We start from the raw sequence: 14,669 nt of genomic DNA on the forward strand, positions 1-14,669 counted from the left end.
AAAGCCACACTTGCATAGTCTGTCAAGAAGTAACAAATGACAGACCGTGTCAAATGCAGATGAGAGGTCAAGAAGAATAAGAGGTGCAATGCCTCTTTAGTTTATAATAGACCAAAGCACCGTCAGTGCTGTGAAATTCTTGAAAATCAACCGGATGAGAGTTTGAGTGAGTTTTGGGCACCTAGGGGCTCATTACGATGGCGGGTGGACTTGGTCAGCCCGCCACCGTAGCGGTGATTGGGTCCGACCACCATGCGTGTGGCGGTCCTGCATATACAATTATGATAGAACCGCCACCTCTGTGGTCGGATTTCGCCCCTTTAACATTGCGGTGGTGGCTGCTGACAGCAGCACCACCGCGATGTTAAAAGGAGCATGTTTTGCATTTCACTGCACTACAACTGCAAGCACTACACTGTGCCTGCCACTTGGTGCAGTAAAATGTAGGGGGGTAACATGGGTACCCCCCCAGTGCACCCACACATAGGGGGCCCGCAACGGGCCCCCGAAGACATTCTCCGCCAGCCTTTTAATGGCGGTTCAACCACCACTGAAAGGCTGGCTTCCGCCGGCATCATAATTGTGCCGGCGGAGCCATTGTGAGCATGCTGACCGCTCCGCCATGCAATCGTGACGATTGCTACCAGTGAAAAAGCGGCGGACGGACTTTCTGTCCGCCACGATACCCACCGCCATCATAATGTGGCGGGGATAAACCTCATGACGATGACGGAACGATCGCCACTGCCGGCCCAGCGGTGGCTATTTTTCCACCATCGTAATGAGCCCCTAAATTCTGGAAGTGGTTTATTAACAATTGTAGGTAGCTGTCTCTTTATATTGTGGCCCAAAAAAGCGGTACACTGTGTAAAGAATGCAGGCAAACCCCAAAGAAATTACTGAGGCACAAATGACACCCGATCTATTAGGTGGTAGTGTGGGTGAGCAGTTGGGCATATCGGAGGGTACTGCTAAGCATTTATTACACACACAAAGGCAGTAAGTGAGGCCACACTCAATAAATAAATGTAAAACCTATTTATAAAAGTGACACAACCTGTTGTGTAAATGAAGATACAAGATCATCGGAATCGGGTATGTACTTTTCGAATTATGAATTTTTACAGTTTTCAAAAGTGGACACAGTGCATTTTCTGGATCGGAAATGTTCTACTGCTGAGGGAAAATATGTATTGCATTCAGGCACTTGTCAGCGACTTATGGGACTGTTCTTCTGGACTTAAGATGAGTATGGGGTACGGTCCAAGGCCACACCAACAGGTCACCTCAGGAGGCTCTGGGGCATCTAAGTGCAGAGGTGTGTCACTGCGTCAGGTGTCCCGTTCACTTCAGTGGGAGAACGGCCCAGTTACAAAGAGGCTACAAGTGGATCAGTCCTGGGGGAACCCTTAGGAGGGCCTTGACCTTTGAGTTTCTCGGGCACAAAGGGCCATCCTTGGTCTGCTTCTCCTCATGCTGTTGTGGTCGGGCGTAGTGTTGTCTTTTGGTGTCGGATTCCATGCAGGAGTCTCTTGTGGTTGGAGGGGACCTGCAGAAAGAGGCTGCATGCAGTGACTGGAAGTCAAGTCTGGGCAAACCCATGTGTGGGTTTTACACTTGTGGGTCTGGGAACCCTGGCGGTACCAACTCCCACCCCTTGGACCTGTGCTCTGGAGCACGGAGGCAAAGGTGCTCTGTGGTGTTGGGGGGCAGTGGTCGCAGACTCACTTCTTTGTCTTTTGCAGGAGAGGCAAACAAGACAGCTGGGCCCCTCTTGTTGTGGGTTACACTGTCCGTGAAGGCCTGACGTGAAGGTTTAGTCTTCCTCGGCAATGGTGTCTGGTCTGGGCACAACAAGCCTCCACTGCTGCAAGGGTGCTAGTACCCCAGGGATTGGTACTCTCCATCGTCTGGAAACACGCTAAGGTGATTCCACTACTCTAAAAACCCACTTTGGATGTTTCCATGCCGGAGAATTTTCGCCCTATCTCTCTTCTTCCTCTGGGATTTAGAGTCACCGAATCTTATATTAACTCCATTTTCACCGCTTTCATAGAAGCCAACGATCTGCTAAACCCCTCCCAAATTGACTTCCGTCCACGACACAGTACTGAAACCGCCCTTCTGGCTGTTACGGAACACCTGCGGAGCTCACTGGATGACGGACGTGCCTCGGCGCTAATCCTTCTGGATGTCACCGCTGCATTCGATACGGTGTCCCATCAGATCCTTTTGCAGCCCTTGGAGGATATTGGCATCAGTGGCTCGGCCTTGACTTGGTTCTCCTCCTTTCTAGCTGAGAGATCCTTCCAAGTGATTGCCCCCCCCTTTTGCCCTCAGACGCACGCTGTGCGCCAAGGGGTTCCTCAAGGCTCTGCTTTGAACCCTACTTTATTCAATATCTACATTCAACCCCTGGCAGCAGTGATCAAGGACAGGGGCCTAACTGTGGGCGCCTACGCGGACGACACACAGTTAGTGGTCGCGCTATCTGATAACGCCGCATAATAAGACGCAATCAAATTTAAAAATGATTTCACAGCTATCGCGGACTGGATGACATCCAACGTCTTCAATTGAATGCCACCAAATCTGAGATCCTCTTGGTGGGCAAAAACACTCCTCTGTGGAGTGAACACTGGTGGCCGTCCACCCTAGGCCCCCCGCCTGCTCCTCGACAGACGGTAAAAAACCTGGGCGTATGGGTCGACTCTGCGTTGACCGTTCCAGGCTCAAACAAAGGTGGTAGCGTGAGTTTGCTTTGGGCTCCTACGCGGTATCAAAACGCTGCCTGGCTTCTTCGATGCCAACACCTGACAGGTTATTATCCAGGCCACTATACTATCAAGGCTGGATTACGCAAGCTCTCTGTACCTAGGGGCCAATAAAGCAGAGATGCATCACCTACAAAGGGCTCAAAACGCTGCCGCCCGGATGCTCTTTGGCCTGCTGAGAACCTGCTCTATTTCAAGCTTTATACGCAGATTACACTGGCTCCCGGTGGAGAAACAAATTAATTTCATAGCCCTGTGCATTTCCCATAGAATCCGGAATACCCAGTCCCCTGATATTTTAGCCAATCTTCTTACGCCCTACATACCCAACCGCCAGCTGCGCTCTACTGGTCAACACCTGGCGTTTGTTCCTCGGGTTAAGAGAGCCCAGGCAGGAGGACGCTTTTTCCGTGTCCTTGTTCCTAAACTCTGGCATAACCTCCCTCTTAACATCAGAAGCATCCAAAATCTTGTGTCTTTCCAAAAGTCTATAAAAAATATCTCTTTCCGAAGTAACCTGCGCCCCTCTGCAGCAGCTCCTTTGGCTCTCTGTTTGCATTGAGAGCAGCGCTGGGACGCCCCTTTGCTGGGGCAGCTATGCGCTTTACAAAATTAATAGCATAACATAACTCTGCGGCTTCGGTCAGTCCTGCTGTCCACCTGTTGGAGCACTGTTACATGTCCGTGGGTGGCTGCTGGGTCTGTAGCATCTGTAGGCGGCAGGTCTGTGTCCCAGGTCTTGCTTCTTTGGTGCCTGTGGCTGCAGAGGAATAGCTCTTCTACTATACAAGTTTTTCTGGCAATTGGCAAAGCACTCGTGGGCCTCCTGCTTTCTTGGAGTCCTCACAGCGGCAGGACAAATCGGGAGCTCCACGAGCTTCGGGTGCCACAGGCAGGCTGGCAGGGTTTAGGCCAAGTCAGTTGTGCTCCTCGGTTCTTGGGTCAGCAGTCTTCTCAGTCCACTTCTTCTTCTGTGTCCTTCAAAATCTGAAGTGTTAGTGTCAGGGGGTCCTCTAAATACGCAATTTAGGGGCGTTAAGGGAAGTGAAGGTCAGTAGCCAGTGGGCTACTTACCCCTGGGCTCACTACGCCTCCTATATGACCACTTCCTGTGTGAAGTGGGCATAACCCCGTCCCAGAATTCCTTAGTATGCAATCACAAAGATGGCCACTTCTGAAAAATCGTCTTCACCGCACAGTAGCCCACCTTATTTATTTATTTAAAAAAGTTTTATAAAGCGCGAACATGACCCGTCAGGGTATCAGAGCGCTGTGCATAGAAGCAGACCAGGTGAACGGGTAAACATATAAATACTAAACATATAAGAAGTGAAGCAAACAAAATGCAAAAAAAGAAGAGGCTAGGGGTGGTACTAGCCTGGAGATGGCACTGCTACTTGACTGGAATGCGAATCTGGCTTCCCTCACGTTAGGTAAAGTCAGCATCTTCTTTGAAGCTCCTCAGCTGAAGGCGGTTAATCAGCAGGCCCTCCTGTGGGAGCGGGTATTACACCCTCATCCCAGACAGGCCTTTGTTCTGGGTCTCCTGAGAGCAAAGGCTCTCACCCCAGGAGGACAGAAACTTGTCTCGGGTGGCAGACTGGCAGAATCCAGTAAGCAAGCACTGCAAAGGTTGGTAGGTTTTCATGAGGCAATTCTAAGGTGCCCTCTGGGTGCATGTATTGATGAATCCAACACTGTCATCAGTGTGGGTCTACCAATACAGAATGTTTGATACCAAACATCCCTATTTTCAGAGAAGCCATCGTGTAGCTATGAAACTCCTTTTCACCAGTGTCCAGCACATGTTTTAAAATGACCTCCCTGGTCACTTGTACTGGCAGTAATAGGACTGACCAGTACAGGGGCATATCTGCTCATGCAAGTATGCCCTCACATGTAATATTCAGCACCCTGCCTTAGAGCTGTCAGGCCTGCTGTAGGGGTGGCTTACAAATATAATATGCAGTGTTAGGGACATGGCACATAGGGATGTGACATGTTGTGTTTTCTTGCATGTGCTTGGTGAGGGGTCCCTTAGGGTGGCACAATCCGTGCTGCAGCATTTAGGGGTCCTCTTTAGGACCTCAAGCCCTAGATACCAGGGTACCAATTACTAGGGACTTAAAGAGGGTGTTAAAGGTTTGACCAATTGGGGAACCAGTTGTACATTTTTAGAGAAAGCACACTGGTACTGGGGACCTGGTTAGCAGAATCCCAGTACACTTCAGTCAAAGTTGCATCTAATACCTGGCAAAAAGTGGCGGGGTGTAACAAACCCCAGTTTCATACACAGGTCCTCACCAGCTAACATGTCAGGAAACTCAGGCAAACCTGGGAGAGTCTTCCTAGTCTGTCAGGCAAGGAAGAGTAAGGAAACAGGCCTGTTTATTGCAGGGCCTACCCTGCCTTACATCCTCCTGCCTAGGTCATTCCCTCTGGGGAGCTGACCTACCTCAACAGTGTTAGGACCCAATTTAAAATGCCCTTTGTCTATTTCTCTAGTGTCCGTGCCCCAATCTCTTGGTTTTGGGATCAGCAGTCTCCATCTCTGCTAACCGTATCTCAGCCAGGGCAACCCCCAGAATACACAAAGAAGTTACTCTCAACAGGGTCAGGGGATGTAGTTTGCTGTTACACATGAAGTCAAACCACCCTGTCAAGGACAGTGCAGCCATAACTGCTAATGGCCAGCAGAGGTCACTGACTGCTGTCGGTGTCCAGAACCACACCTTTAGCTCTTCACTGACCGGTGAATGTGCTAAAATACAGGCCTCTTTGGGTTCAGATTGCCTGTCTGCTGTTTTAGAGTGGAGAGTTACTACAGCCTGTAGCAAAACCCTCATTCCACTCTCTCTTCTGTTAACGGAGGTGCCACCATCTCAGATTTAACAGCTGCCTGACTAGTCAGGACATCTTGTGGGTTAGGTAGGGCTTCACCAGGGACAGGGTCTCCTTGGCTTACTGGAACTTTGGCTAACAGTTGGCCACCTTTCCTACACTTTTTTTAGGTCTCGCCTGAGCTAGTGCTTATAGCGCTGCTCTGACGAGAGTTTTAGTAAGCGGGTTTTGGAAGTGCTAACCTAGTGGCTTTTTTCTGGCCACCAGCTTGCGTTCACGATGGCGTGCATGCGCACAGCTGCTATCCTGGTTTCTAGCATTCCTCACATGGCCGGCTTTCCTTCCCCTCTCTCACCTGTTCCTCCCCCTCCCTTACTGCACGGAAGAGTTTCAGCCTTAAACGTAAGGAAACACTTGGGAACTTTTCTTTCACGCTATGTCAAACCCTGTACTTGTAGAAATACATTATTTGAAAATTTCACTACTAACGTTACAAACACAAACCTTACAGATTTAATACAGAGCGTTTAATTGTAGCTAAAAGCACTTCACTTCAAATACTGCATTTACTAATGCTAAGGAGGGAACAGACAACAGGCACCACTGGGCTAGAAGCTAGACAGAGCCATCCGGCTTGATTAATGGCTTGGCATTTGCAAGTGTTACAAGTACACAAACCATGGGCGCCAGGAGAGAACAAGCCATACCGAGACATCCTCCTTAATTTAAGTTGCAACTGTGCTGCAATTCCGTTTCGATTTTAACACAAAATCTTTTATGCAGGAAAAGCTTCACATTTTTAAACAATAACATCCAAAACAGAACTGTTTACGTGGTCACATTGTAAACACAGATTACAGTGGGCAGATTTGAGCATTTAAACCAAATTATTTTATATTTGGATTAAGGAGTTTTACAAACACGCACACTGGTTGGCCCTTATGTGGTAGTCTGGAACACCATTGTCCTGTGTTCACTTCTTCAGCTGCACTAATCCGCATTAACGCGCTTACTTTAAATACTGGTTTGCTTTCAACACACTAATAATACTGCCACTTATTTCCCAATAAAGAAAACTATATAAACAATTAATAAAACTATTTGTTGGAAAAGTCAGTGGTTATCATGGACATATAGCATGGATCTCACGGATCTATATTGCACACCCGTTGTTTAAATACACATTTTGCTGAAGCTGCAAGCATTCTCTGTTGGGCTACTGAGCAAACCTTTTCAGACAGGAAGGAAGGCGATTGCAGTAAATCTAGTTTGTCATGGCCATCTTATTTTACTCCAAAATCAAACCTTTTCCCCTTGTGTTCTCTCACCACTTTGCTGCGGAGCACATGATTGGGCAATCCTACGGGGCTTTACAGGGAGACACTATTTTACTCTTATATTAAGCGACCTCACGTGTCTTGGGCGAGCAAGCGCCAGATCCCGGCTTTTACGAAGGCCTCGCACAGCACCGATTGCCCTCCTCCCTCCCCCGGGGGTGGTACGCACAGGCGGAGCTGAAAACGAGGCGCGGCATTTGGTGAAGGAGTAGCGTGCACAGGCTTGGCCATAGTATGCTCTGCTCTGCGAGACTTGTGGTCGAGTAGGAAATAGAAGCTCAGCCCATTTTAGCCATTGGCTTGTCAGTCTGTCTTGAATGCTGACTTCTGATTCGAAAATAGGATTGTTAGTCTCCTTAGTACCGCCGCCTCTTCATTTGTCACCTCCCATGGCGACGGGACCAGGGTGCGTGTTATTTAGACTGTGAGCACTATTTTCTTCACTTTCTTTTACTGCAGGCAGGACGTGCTTTGGACCTTGTTTACCGCGCACCTTCTCTTGTTGTCGGTGCCTTGCATTTGCAATGCGATAGGTCTCGCATTTAGGCTAGTTTGAGCTATTGGCATTGTATATGACAAAATGACTTTTATTTATGTTTTGGCTTTTAAAACCTAAATAAAACGCATAGGCATATCCAATGCCAATAGCTTAAACTTGCATAAATGCGAGACCCATTGTATTGTAAATGCTTGTGTTTTGTGTGTTTTTGTTGCGTTTTAGGCGCACAGACCCTCTCACAATTCTGGTGAGGAAAGGGGAGTCAGCACAGACGCCACCCTGCTCCACTCGAGGGTAACGAAGACATGCGAGGTACAGAACACCCAGCTAATATTTTCGAGGTGTGCAACGGTGCGAGGAACCCGTCCTTCGCGTGCAGTATAGCAGTCACCATGTGCCGCTATTCGCACTCTCCCATGCAAACACTATTTAGTGTGTATTCCGTTGTCTGTGTAAAGCACCACATGCAGCTAAAAGCACTTTTAGGCACTCTGGTGTGTGTCACCAACCACCACAGAGTCGTCACGTGCCCATTGTGCGCACACGTTCTTTTCTTCCAATCAGCAAAAACGAATAAACTACACATTTCCAGATGCCTAGCAAGGACTGAAGGCCTTGATGTGCCCTCCACTAACGTGGGATCAGTGGGCTGTCATATAAAGGCACGGGAGCTGCCTCTCTGCAAACTCACAATCAATACAAAAGAATCTACCACGGTCACTCCATGTAGAGTTGAATGTGTTTGTCAAGCACCTACACCAAACGGTATTTAGGCGCTCTGCTGCACTAGACAGTATCTGTGAGCCACGGGTCTAGCCAGGGGATTTTCCACTACAGATCATTGCCTTCCGCGGAATCGGACTAATGAAAGTGCCACCAGACTACAGCTCCCACAATGCAATAGTCCGGACTTAATGTCAACAATCGAGGACGCGGTCGCAAGGACGGTGGCCTGGATAATAGAAAGTTAGTAGCACTTTCGCGTAGACCTAGCCGAAAGGAAAATAACTAGGGGTCAGGGTATTGACTACAATGGGATTAATTAACTCAATCTAAGTGCGGGAGTGGCAGTGCAAGAGCTTCCCCTTGCAGTGGTATGGCCCATGTTTCGCAGCACTGGTACATTCCACTCTGACCCTTGATGTTTTCTTTGTGAGGGCACAGAAATGTCCTTGTTCAAACATATTTGCTTATGTGTTTAAATGAATTGGTGCATCTGAACCAACCATTCATCATTTGTCTAAAAGTGAGTGCGACTTCAGCACTTCAGACGCAGGCCAGAAATAACACCAGTGCTTTGGTTAAGGAGACAAAATGACTCCTGTTTGCATGTGCACCGCAATGTGCTTCTTCTGTAATAAGTTAGACTACTCCCTGTCATATATAGGAAACCCAGCAACATCATTATATTCCAACATATGTCCTAATAGACTACCAAAAAAGGTTTGGAAAGACGTCACTTCAAGCGTGACTGATGTTAACATGCATTACAATGCCTTCATTAATTACTATGAGGAGTAAACCTGTTGTTTCCGGTAATGTCGCTTGTCCCTTCATTTATGTAAAATCACCTTCAGCAGCTATACCCCCACCGTCCGAATGTGAGGGGCCACGGAGTCTCCCAGGTAATTCATTGGCCTTGAGATGAATAGGGGCCGCCCTCTACCCCTTCTCCCCCTTCCCACTCTCCCTCCCGCGCTGCAGAAGCTGCTGGACCAGCCTTACTCCCCTGTTGCTACATCCTCGAGGCAGGGCTATTGTTACACGAATCGCTTCTGCATATGGGCATCGCCTATTGCAACTTAAGAAACTATATAGCGCACACTGTACTGGTTATATTTTCCTAAAAGATTTCCAATCACCTGGATTGCACTGGTGCCCATGTACATCTGAACCAACATTTGGATGGATATGGACAATCTCATTCTTGCACTGGGCTCCTGCTTCTTTGTAGCACAATGCCTGTTCGAGATCTTTAAAATGAGCACGACGCACTCTCGTTCATTCAAATTGTTTTAATCTGGTGGTGGGTGTATGAATAGAAATCTAGGGTACAAACTTAAAACCCTTCATATGTGTGTGTGGGTGGATAGGGCTGCAGGTTGTTGACTGCTTTAGGAGGCCTATTTTCGCATAGGAGTACGGAGCACCATGAGCTCCATGACTGCCAGGACCTCTTTAAGTGCTGTAGGGTGGGACAGGCATCCCGGACCATTCCTCTCCATGTGCTCCGTTGGAGGAGTTGGCTTTCTTTCCGATGCTTAGAGAAGAGCTTTTTCCTTTCCATTGATGAAAGACTTACAGTCCATAACAGCGGCGAGTCACAGCTGTGCTGTGGGGAGGCAATAACCGCTCAAGCGAAGATGAGAACTGGAAATTAAAACTTGGGTAAACGCTCTGTTTCAGGTCTCGGCGGTAAAGGTATTCCATGTTAGCGATGCAATCCCCGATTACATTTGACATGTTTCACTTTGTCTTTCTTTCTGTGAGAGTATATTGTTTTTCTGTAGTTTGCTACTGTAATGAATTATCACATGTAACTGTAAATGTAAACTTGCTTTAAATAGGGTCGCTCAGTTGCACATAATGTATTCTTGGTTATATATAAGGTAGCAAAAATGCTTTTAACACTTTATTATAACTTTTCAACATGCTGCACTGCAGCCTAATACTCTACAACATAGCTTAAAAACACTGCCAAAGCCAACAGCTCTGGCTAAACACTTATAAGGTCAATAAGGCGAGACCTATTGGCTATGCCAATGCTTTAACTGCAGGGTCATCACTTCCAGAATCCTTGGGTGAGGATTGGCACTGGACCAGTCCGTCGCTTGGCTCAGACCAACCCTGGGTGTTCATTTCCACAGTGACGGTCAACGGGGATGTCTTTGTCGACTACCACCCTTCTTCAACTAAGGACCTAGCTGTTTCTAGGGGTAATAAAGCCACAGGGCTAACAGTAACCTTCCCTGGGATAGCCCTTACTCTTCTAGCACGCCTTGGATATACTGGTTTGAGAGTATTGACCTGTCATGCACAACACTGTGACTGGCACAAGTACCTCTCAGGGCAGTGGCTGGGATTTCGTTCACCACTAGGTGGTGGAAATGTATACTACCCTTTGGAAACTCCAATTCACCTTTTGGGCCCACTTTCCAGTTAAAGGCTAGGAGGACTTCCTCATCTGAGGAGTATCCCTCAAATGCTTCACTAGCAACCCCTGGAGGGACACTAGCGGGCTTGTTTTTAAGAAAGAAAGGGTCCTTGGCTAGGTTACCTGCCTGTTTACAGTTAGAGCAACAGGCCTTCTTAGGGTCCAAGTTCTTACCCAGGTACCCACTTTTCTTTTGGAAAGTGTCTCTGGGCCCTCCCTCCTGAGCAGGTTTTTGGGGGCCTACAGAGGACTCGTTACTTTTATCGTTGTCTTCAGAGTGATACACCTTCATCTCTTGGGGCAGCTTTATGGCCTCTATCTTTTGGTCACCCCCATTATACCTAGTTTTGGACACTCTTATGTTTACCCAATGATCAGCCTTCCTCCCCAACTCTTGGGGATAGACTGGTCCCAGGTCCACCAGGTATTGATGCAACTTTTCTGAATTACAATTACTTACCAGATGTTCTTTCATAAGCGAATTATAAAGCCTATCATAATATTGCACCTGACTTACTTTTAACTAACCACCTAGTTTTTCCCCTGAAAAGTCTACAAAATCAATCTGGGACTGACTGATGTTTTCTGAGTCTCCCTGAACCTGATCCTGTATTCCTCAGTGGTGGGTCCAGAGCCCTCAGCTAGGTAGTCCTTCATGAGGTCATAGGAATCAGCATCTATCTCATTCAATGGCAGGAGTCTATCCCTGCATTTACCAGCGAACAATTCCCAAAGGAGAGAGCCCCAATACTTCTAGCTGACCTTTCTTACTCTGCAGGCTTTCTCAAACGTGTGAACCATTTTGTGATGTCCTCTTTGGGGGACAATATATCTGTATATTTGGGGACAATCCTTTTGTGGATTTTAGGGTCTAAACCTTCCTCCCTATTTTGCTGCCGCCAGAGATGGGTCCTAGGCCCATCAACACTTTCCTTTTCTATGGCCAGGAGTTTAGCCTCCAATGCCATCCTCTTGACCAGTTTCTGAAGATCTGCATCTTCGGTGCTCTCAGTGGTATTGCTTTCTGTATTGTTGCTGGAGGAATCATCATCTACTTCATTCACCTCAGCATCTGCTTCCCCTTCTCCAAGGGGGTTTTCTTCCTCAGCCATAGCCCTAGCTTTTTTTGCAAGCAATGTTTGCAAGTGGTCTTTTGTGGGTTTATGTCCCATGGTGAGGTTCCATGCTTTGCAAAGGGCCTTAAGCTTTTCCATCTTAAGGGTCTTATAGGGCTCCAGGGTGAGCGATGAGAAGGTATCTGGTGCATCTTACATGGTGTTAAGTGTGTTGGGACCTTTAAAAAAAAAAAAGGCTAAGAACTTTCTAAAGGCCTAACTTACTAAAAATAATTTTCACATTCTAAACAGTTTTGCAAAAGGACCTAACCAAAGTCTTAACAGCTATTTTAAAACAATTTAGAAAAATTGAAAATCAGAATTTATTTTCACCTAAGACAATTCATGAAATCACTTAGTAACCAAGTGGTACAGCAAATGTCACGTCTTTTATCCCACTGCTGCACCACCAATGTAGGAAGCCGGCTCTTTACACATTAAATCAGATCACTGACATATCACATAAAGAGTCAAGGGGTTCCCTTACTAGAGGACAGGGTCTTGCTGTTCAATCCCAAAGTGCTCTATTAGGGGACATTGTGATGAGCAGCCTTAGGCTTAACACAGTGGAGTGCAAGGCATTTTCAAATACACAGAATGATTAATAAATGACAACACGACTCAAGAAGATGATCCACACCAATTTATAAAAATAGCAAGTTTCTTTATATATGTTTAGGCATCAGAGGAACATTATTCCGGTAAGTATGTGTTTAGATGTAAATTCTTTTCACTTTAAAAAGTGGAACAAGTTCTACAAACAGGTTCAGTACATCGACTTACAGGACCAATCTCCAGGAGTTAAGGTGAGAGGTGGGCAAGGTCCAAGGCAACACCAGCAGTACACCACCACCAGCGACGCGAGGGCGGCCGGGTGCAGGGTGCAAATCCGCATCTGGTTCCCAATGCGTTTCAATGAGGATCGGTCTCTGTAAAAAGAGTCTGCATATTCCGGCCAGGAAGCCAGTCAGGGTGAATCAGCAAGTGGGCTCATGCCTTGCGATGCTCGGGGCGGGGGGAGGGGGGCCAACTCTGGTCCTCTTTTCCAATTCCATGCAACAAAAACTCTGTTTCCTAAAATAATGCACCCTGCCTTAGGGCTCAAGGCCTGCTGGTGGGGTTACTTACATATATTAGTTACATTGACTTTGGCATGACAGACAGGATTGTGTCTTGTGTTTTCACTCATGGTTTGCACCAGGTCACGCTGCCTGCAATGGCAGGCTTGGTACAATTTGTATGTGGGTCTCTTGGGGTGGTATAAGAAATGCTGCAGTCCTTATGGACCCTCTTTAGTACCCCTGCCCTAGGTACCTGGAGTACCATTTACTAGGGACTTGATGAGGTGCTAAAGTCCGTTGCCAGTTGTAGCACAATTAGTCTTTATCTTGGTTAGGGAAGGAACACTGGCACTGAGGTCTGGTTAGCAGGCCCCAGCGCACTGTCAAGAGTCCAAAATTAGCATCTAGTAGCTAAAAAGGGGGCAAAAAGTGGGGGTAACTGCAACAAAAGCCTAGTTCAAAGGGCATCCGAGAAATTGGACCATAATTACTAGGGGATAGAGGATCTTGTTAAGAATTCGTCAACCAGGGACCAACAACAAGAATGTTTCCAAGTCAGAGGTAGAATAACCTCATTGGAAGCAGTTGATCAGCCGACACAAACATGCGCTGATGTAGTGAGCCAACCAATGAAAAGGTTGTGCCAAGCAAGTGTTACCTGAGGAGGCAGACTAAATGGAGTGTATAGTTTGAAATGTTGACTCCGAGGTAGCAGCCTTGATTTCAGAGAAATACTGATAATGGTCATTGTTAGAATATACAGAGGTCAAAGCATTGTTAACCACTGTAGAGAATGGTTGGTAAATCAATTGGATTTTATCCACAAAAAATTAGAGAGAGAATTGCAGAGCTCTTTAGAAGATGCCACTAAAAATTAATTTGGTAAACCTTGTATAATTCCTTTTCAATTTTAAAGAATTCACTTGCAGAATTGTCGCAATCCAGGATGCAATTCGCATAGTAAACTGCTTGACCTAGTCTAGGTGGTTCCCTATATTTTCTTCAGCCTTGTTTATAGTTGTTTTTATCTTCCCACCCTTACATTTTCGGAGGATTTGCAGGTGCTCTAGGCCTCTGCTAAATCCTTCGTATGTAGCATGATAAATCCTTAGTGTATCAGAGGGCAGAAGGATGTCTGTGAGGAGATATAACGGTAATTAAAGAGGTTATGACATCCAATTCCTAAGTAATCCAGGAAATAAAATTGACACCCTTAGAATCATTATCAGTAAAGGTGATGGATTGTTCTTCCAATTTTGACATTGGATACGTCAGCTATATTACTCCTTAGTCTAAGTGAGTGATCTGCAGCTTCGAAGCATGTAACATATGTTTTTACGTTAAGCAAAAGAACCATGTGGTCTGACGTACTACAGGGAGGGACAGTAGGCTCAGAAATGGAATTGTACACGGAACATTTTAAATCCAGCTTGTGTCTTGTTATATGAGAAGGATCAGTAACTAGTTCAGAACTAATAGCACACAATCTGAAATCAAATTCATTGATATCTGGAGACTGGGAATCACCCCATATGAAACATCTGTAAGCAAAATAACTTTAGCTGAGCTTAACACCGCTGGTGAAATATAATTCACAAAATGATCCCAAAAATTATATGAACTCCACAGTTGGTCGTATACAAAAATGCCCGAAAAAACCACTGTGCGAGAAAAGGAAAAGTCTATTCTGTTCTATCCAGAGGGCCAAGTTAGGTATAAATATGGACCGGACATTTCCATAGTTCAAATTTCAGTCATAAAAAAGAGATCGTAGTCCTGTTCCTTAGTAAAATCAAACCCAAGCAGCATGTTTGGCTAATAGACTAATATTTACGAGAGTAGTATGCAGCAGTTTTTTTTTCTTCATTTGCACAATGTCCCAGCAACT

General features: G+C 46.4%; 1 protein-coding gene across 2 annotated transcripts in view; it reads left to right on the forward strand.

Moving 5' to 3' along the window:
- Positions 1–14,669, forward strand: part of CXXC1 (CXXC finger protein 1) — a 99,063-nt gene that overhangs the window by 40,817 nt on the left and 43,577 nt on the right. The gene's annotated exons all lie outside the window — the stretch shown is intronic.

The sequence above is a fragment of the Triturus cristatus genome, chromosome 10, assembly GCF_964204655.1.
Source record: "Triturus cristatus chromosome 10, aTriCri1.1, whole genome shotgun sequence".
Lineage (NCBI taxonomy): Eukaryota > Metazoa > Chordata > Amphibia > Caudata > Salamandridae > Triturus > Triturus cristatus.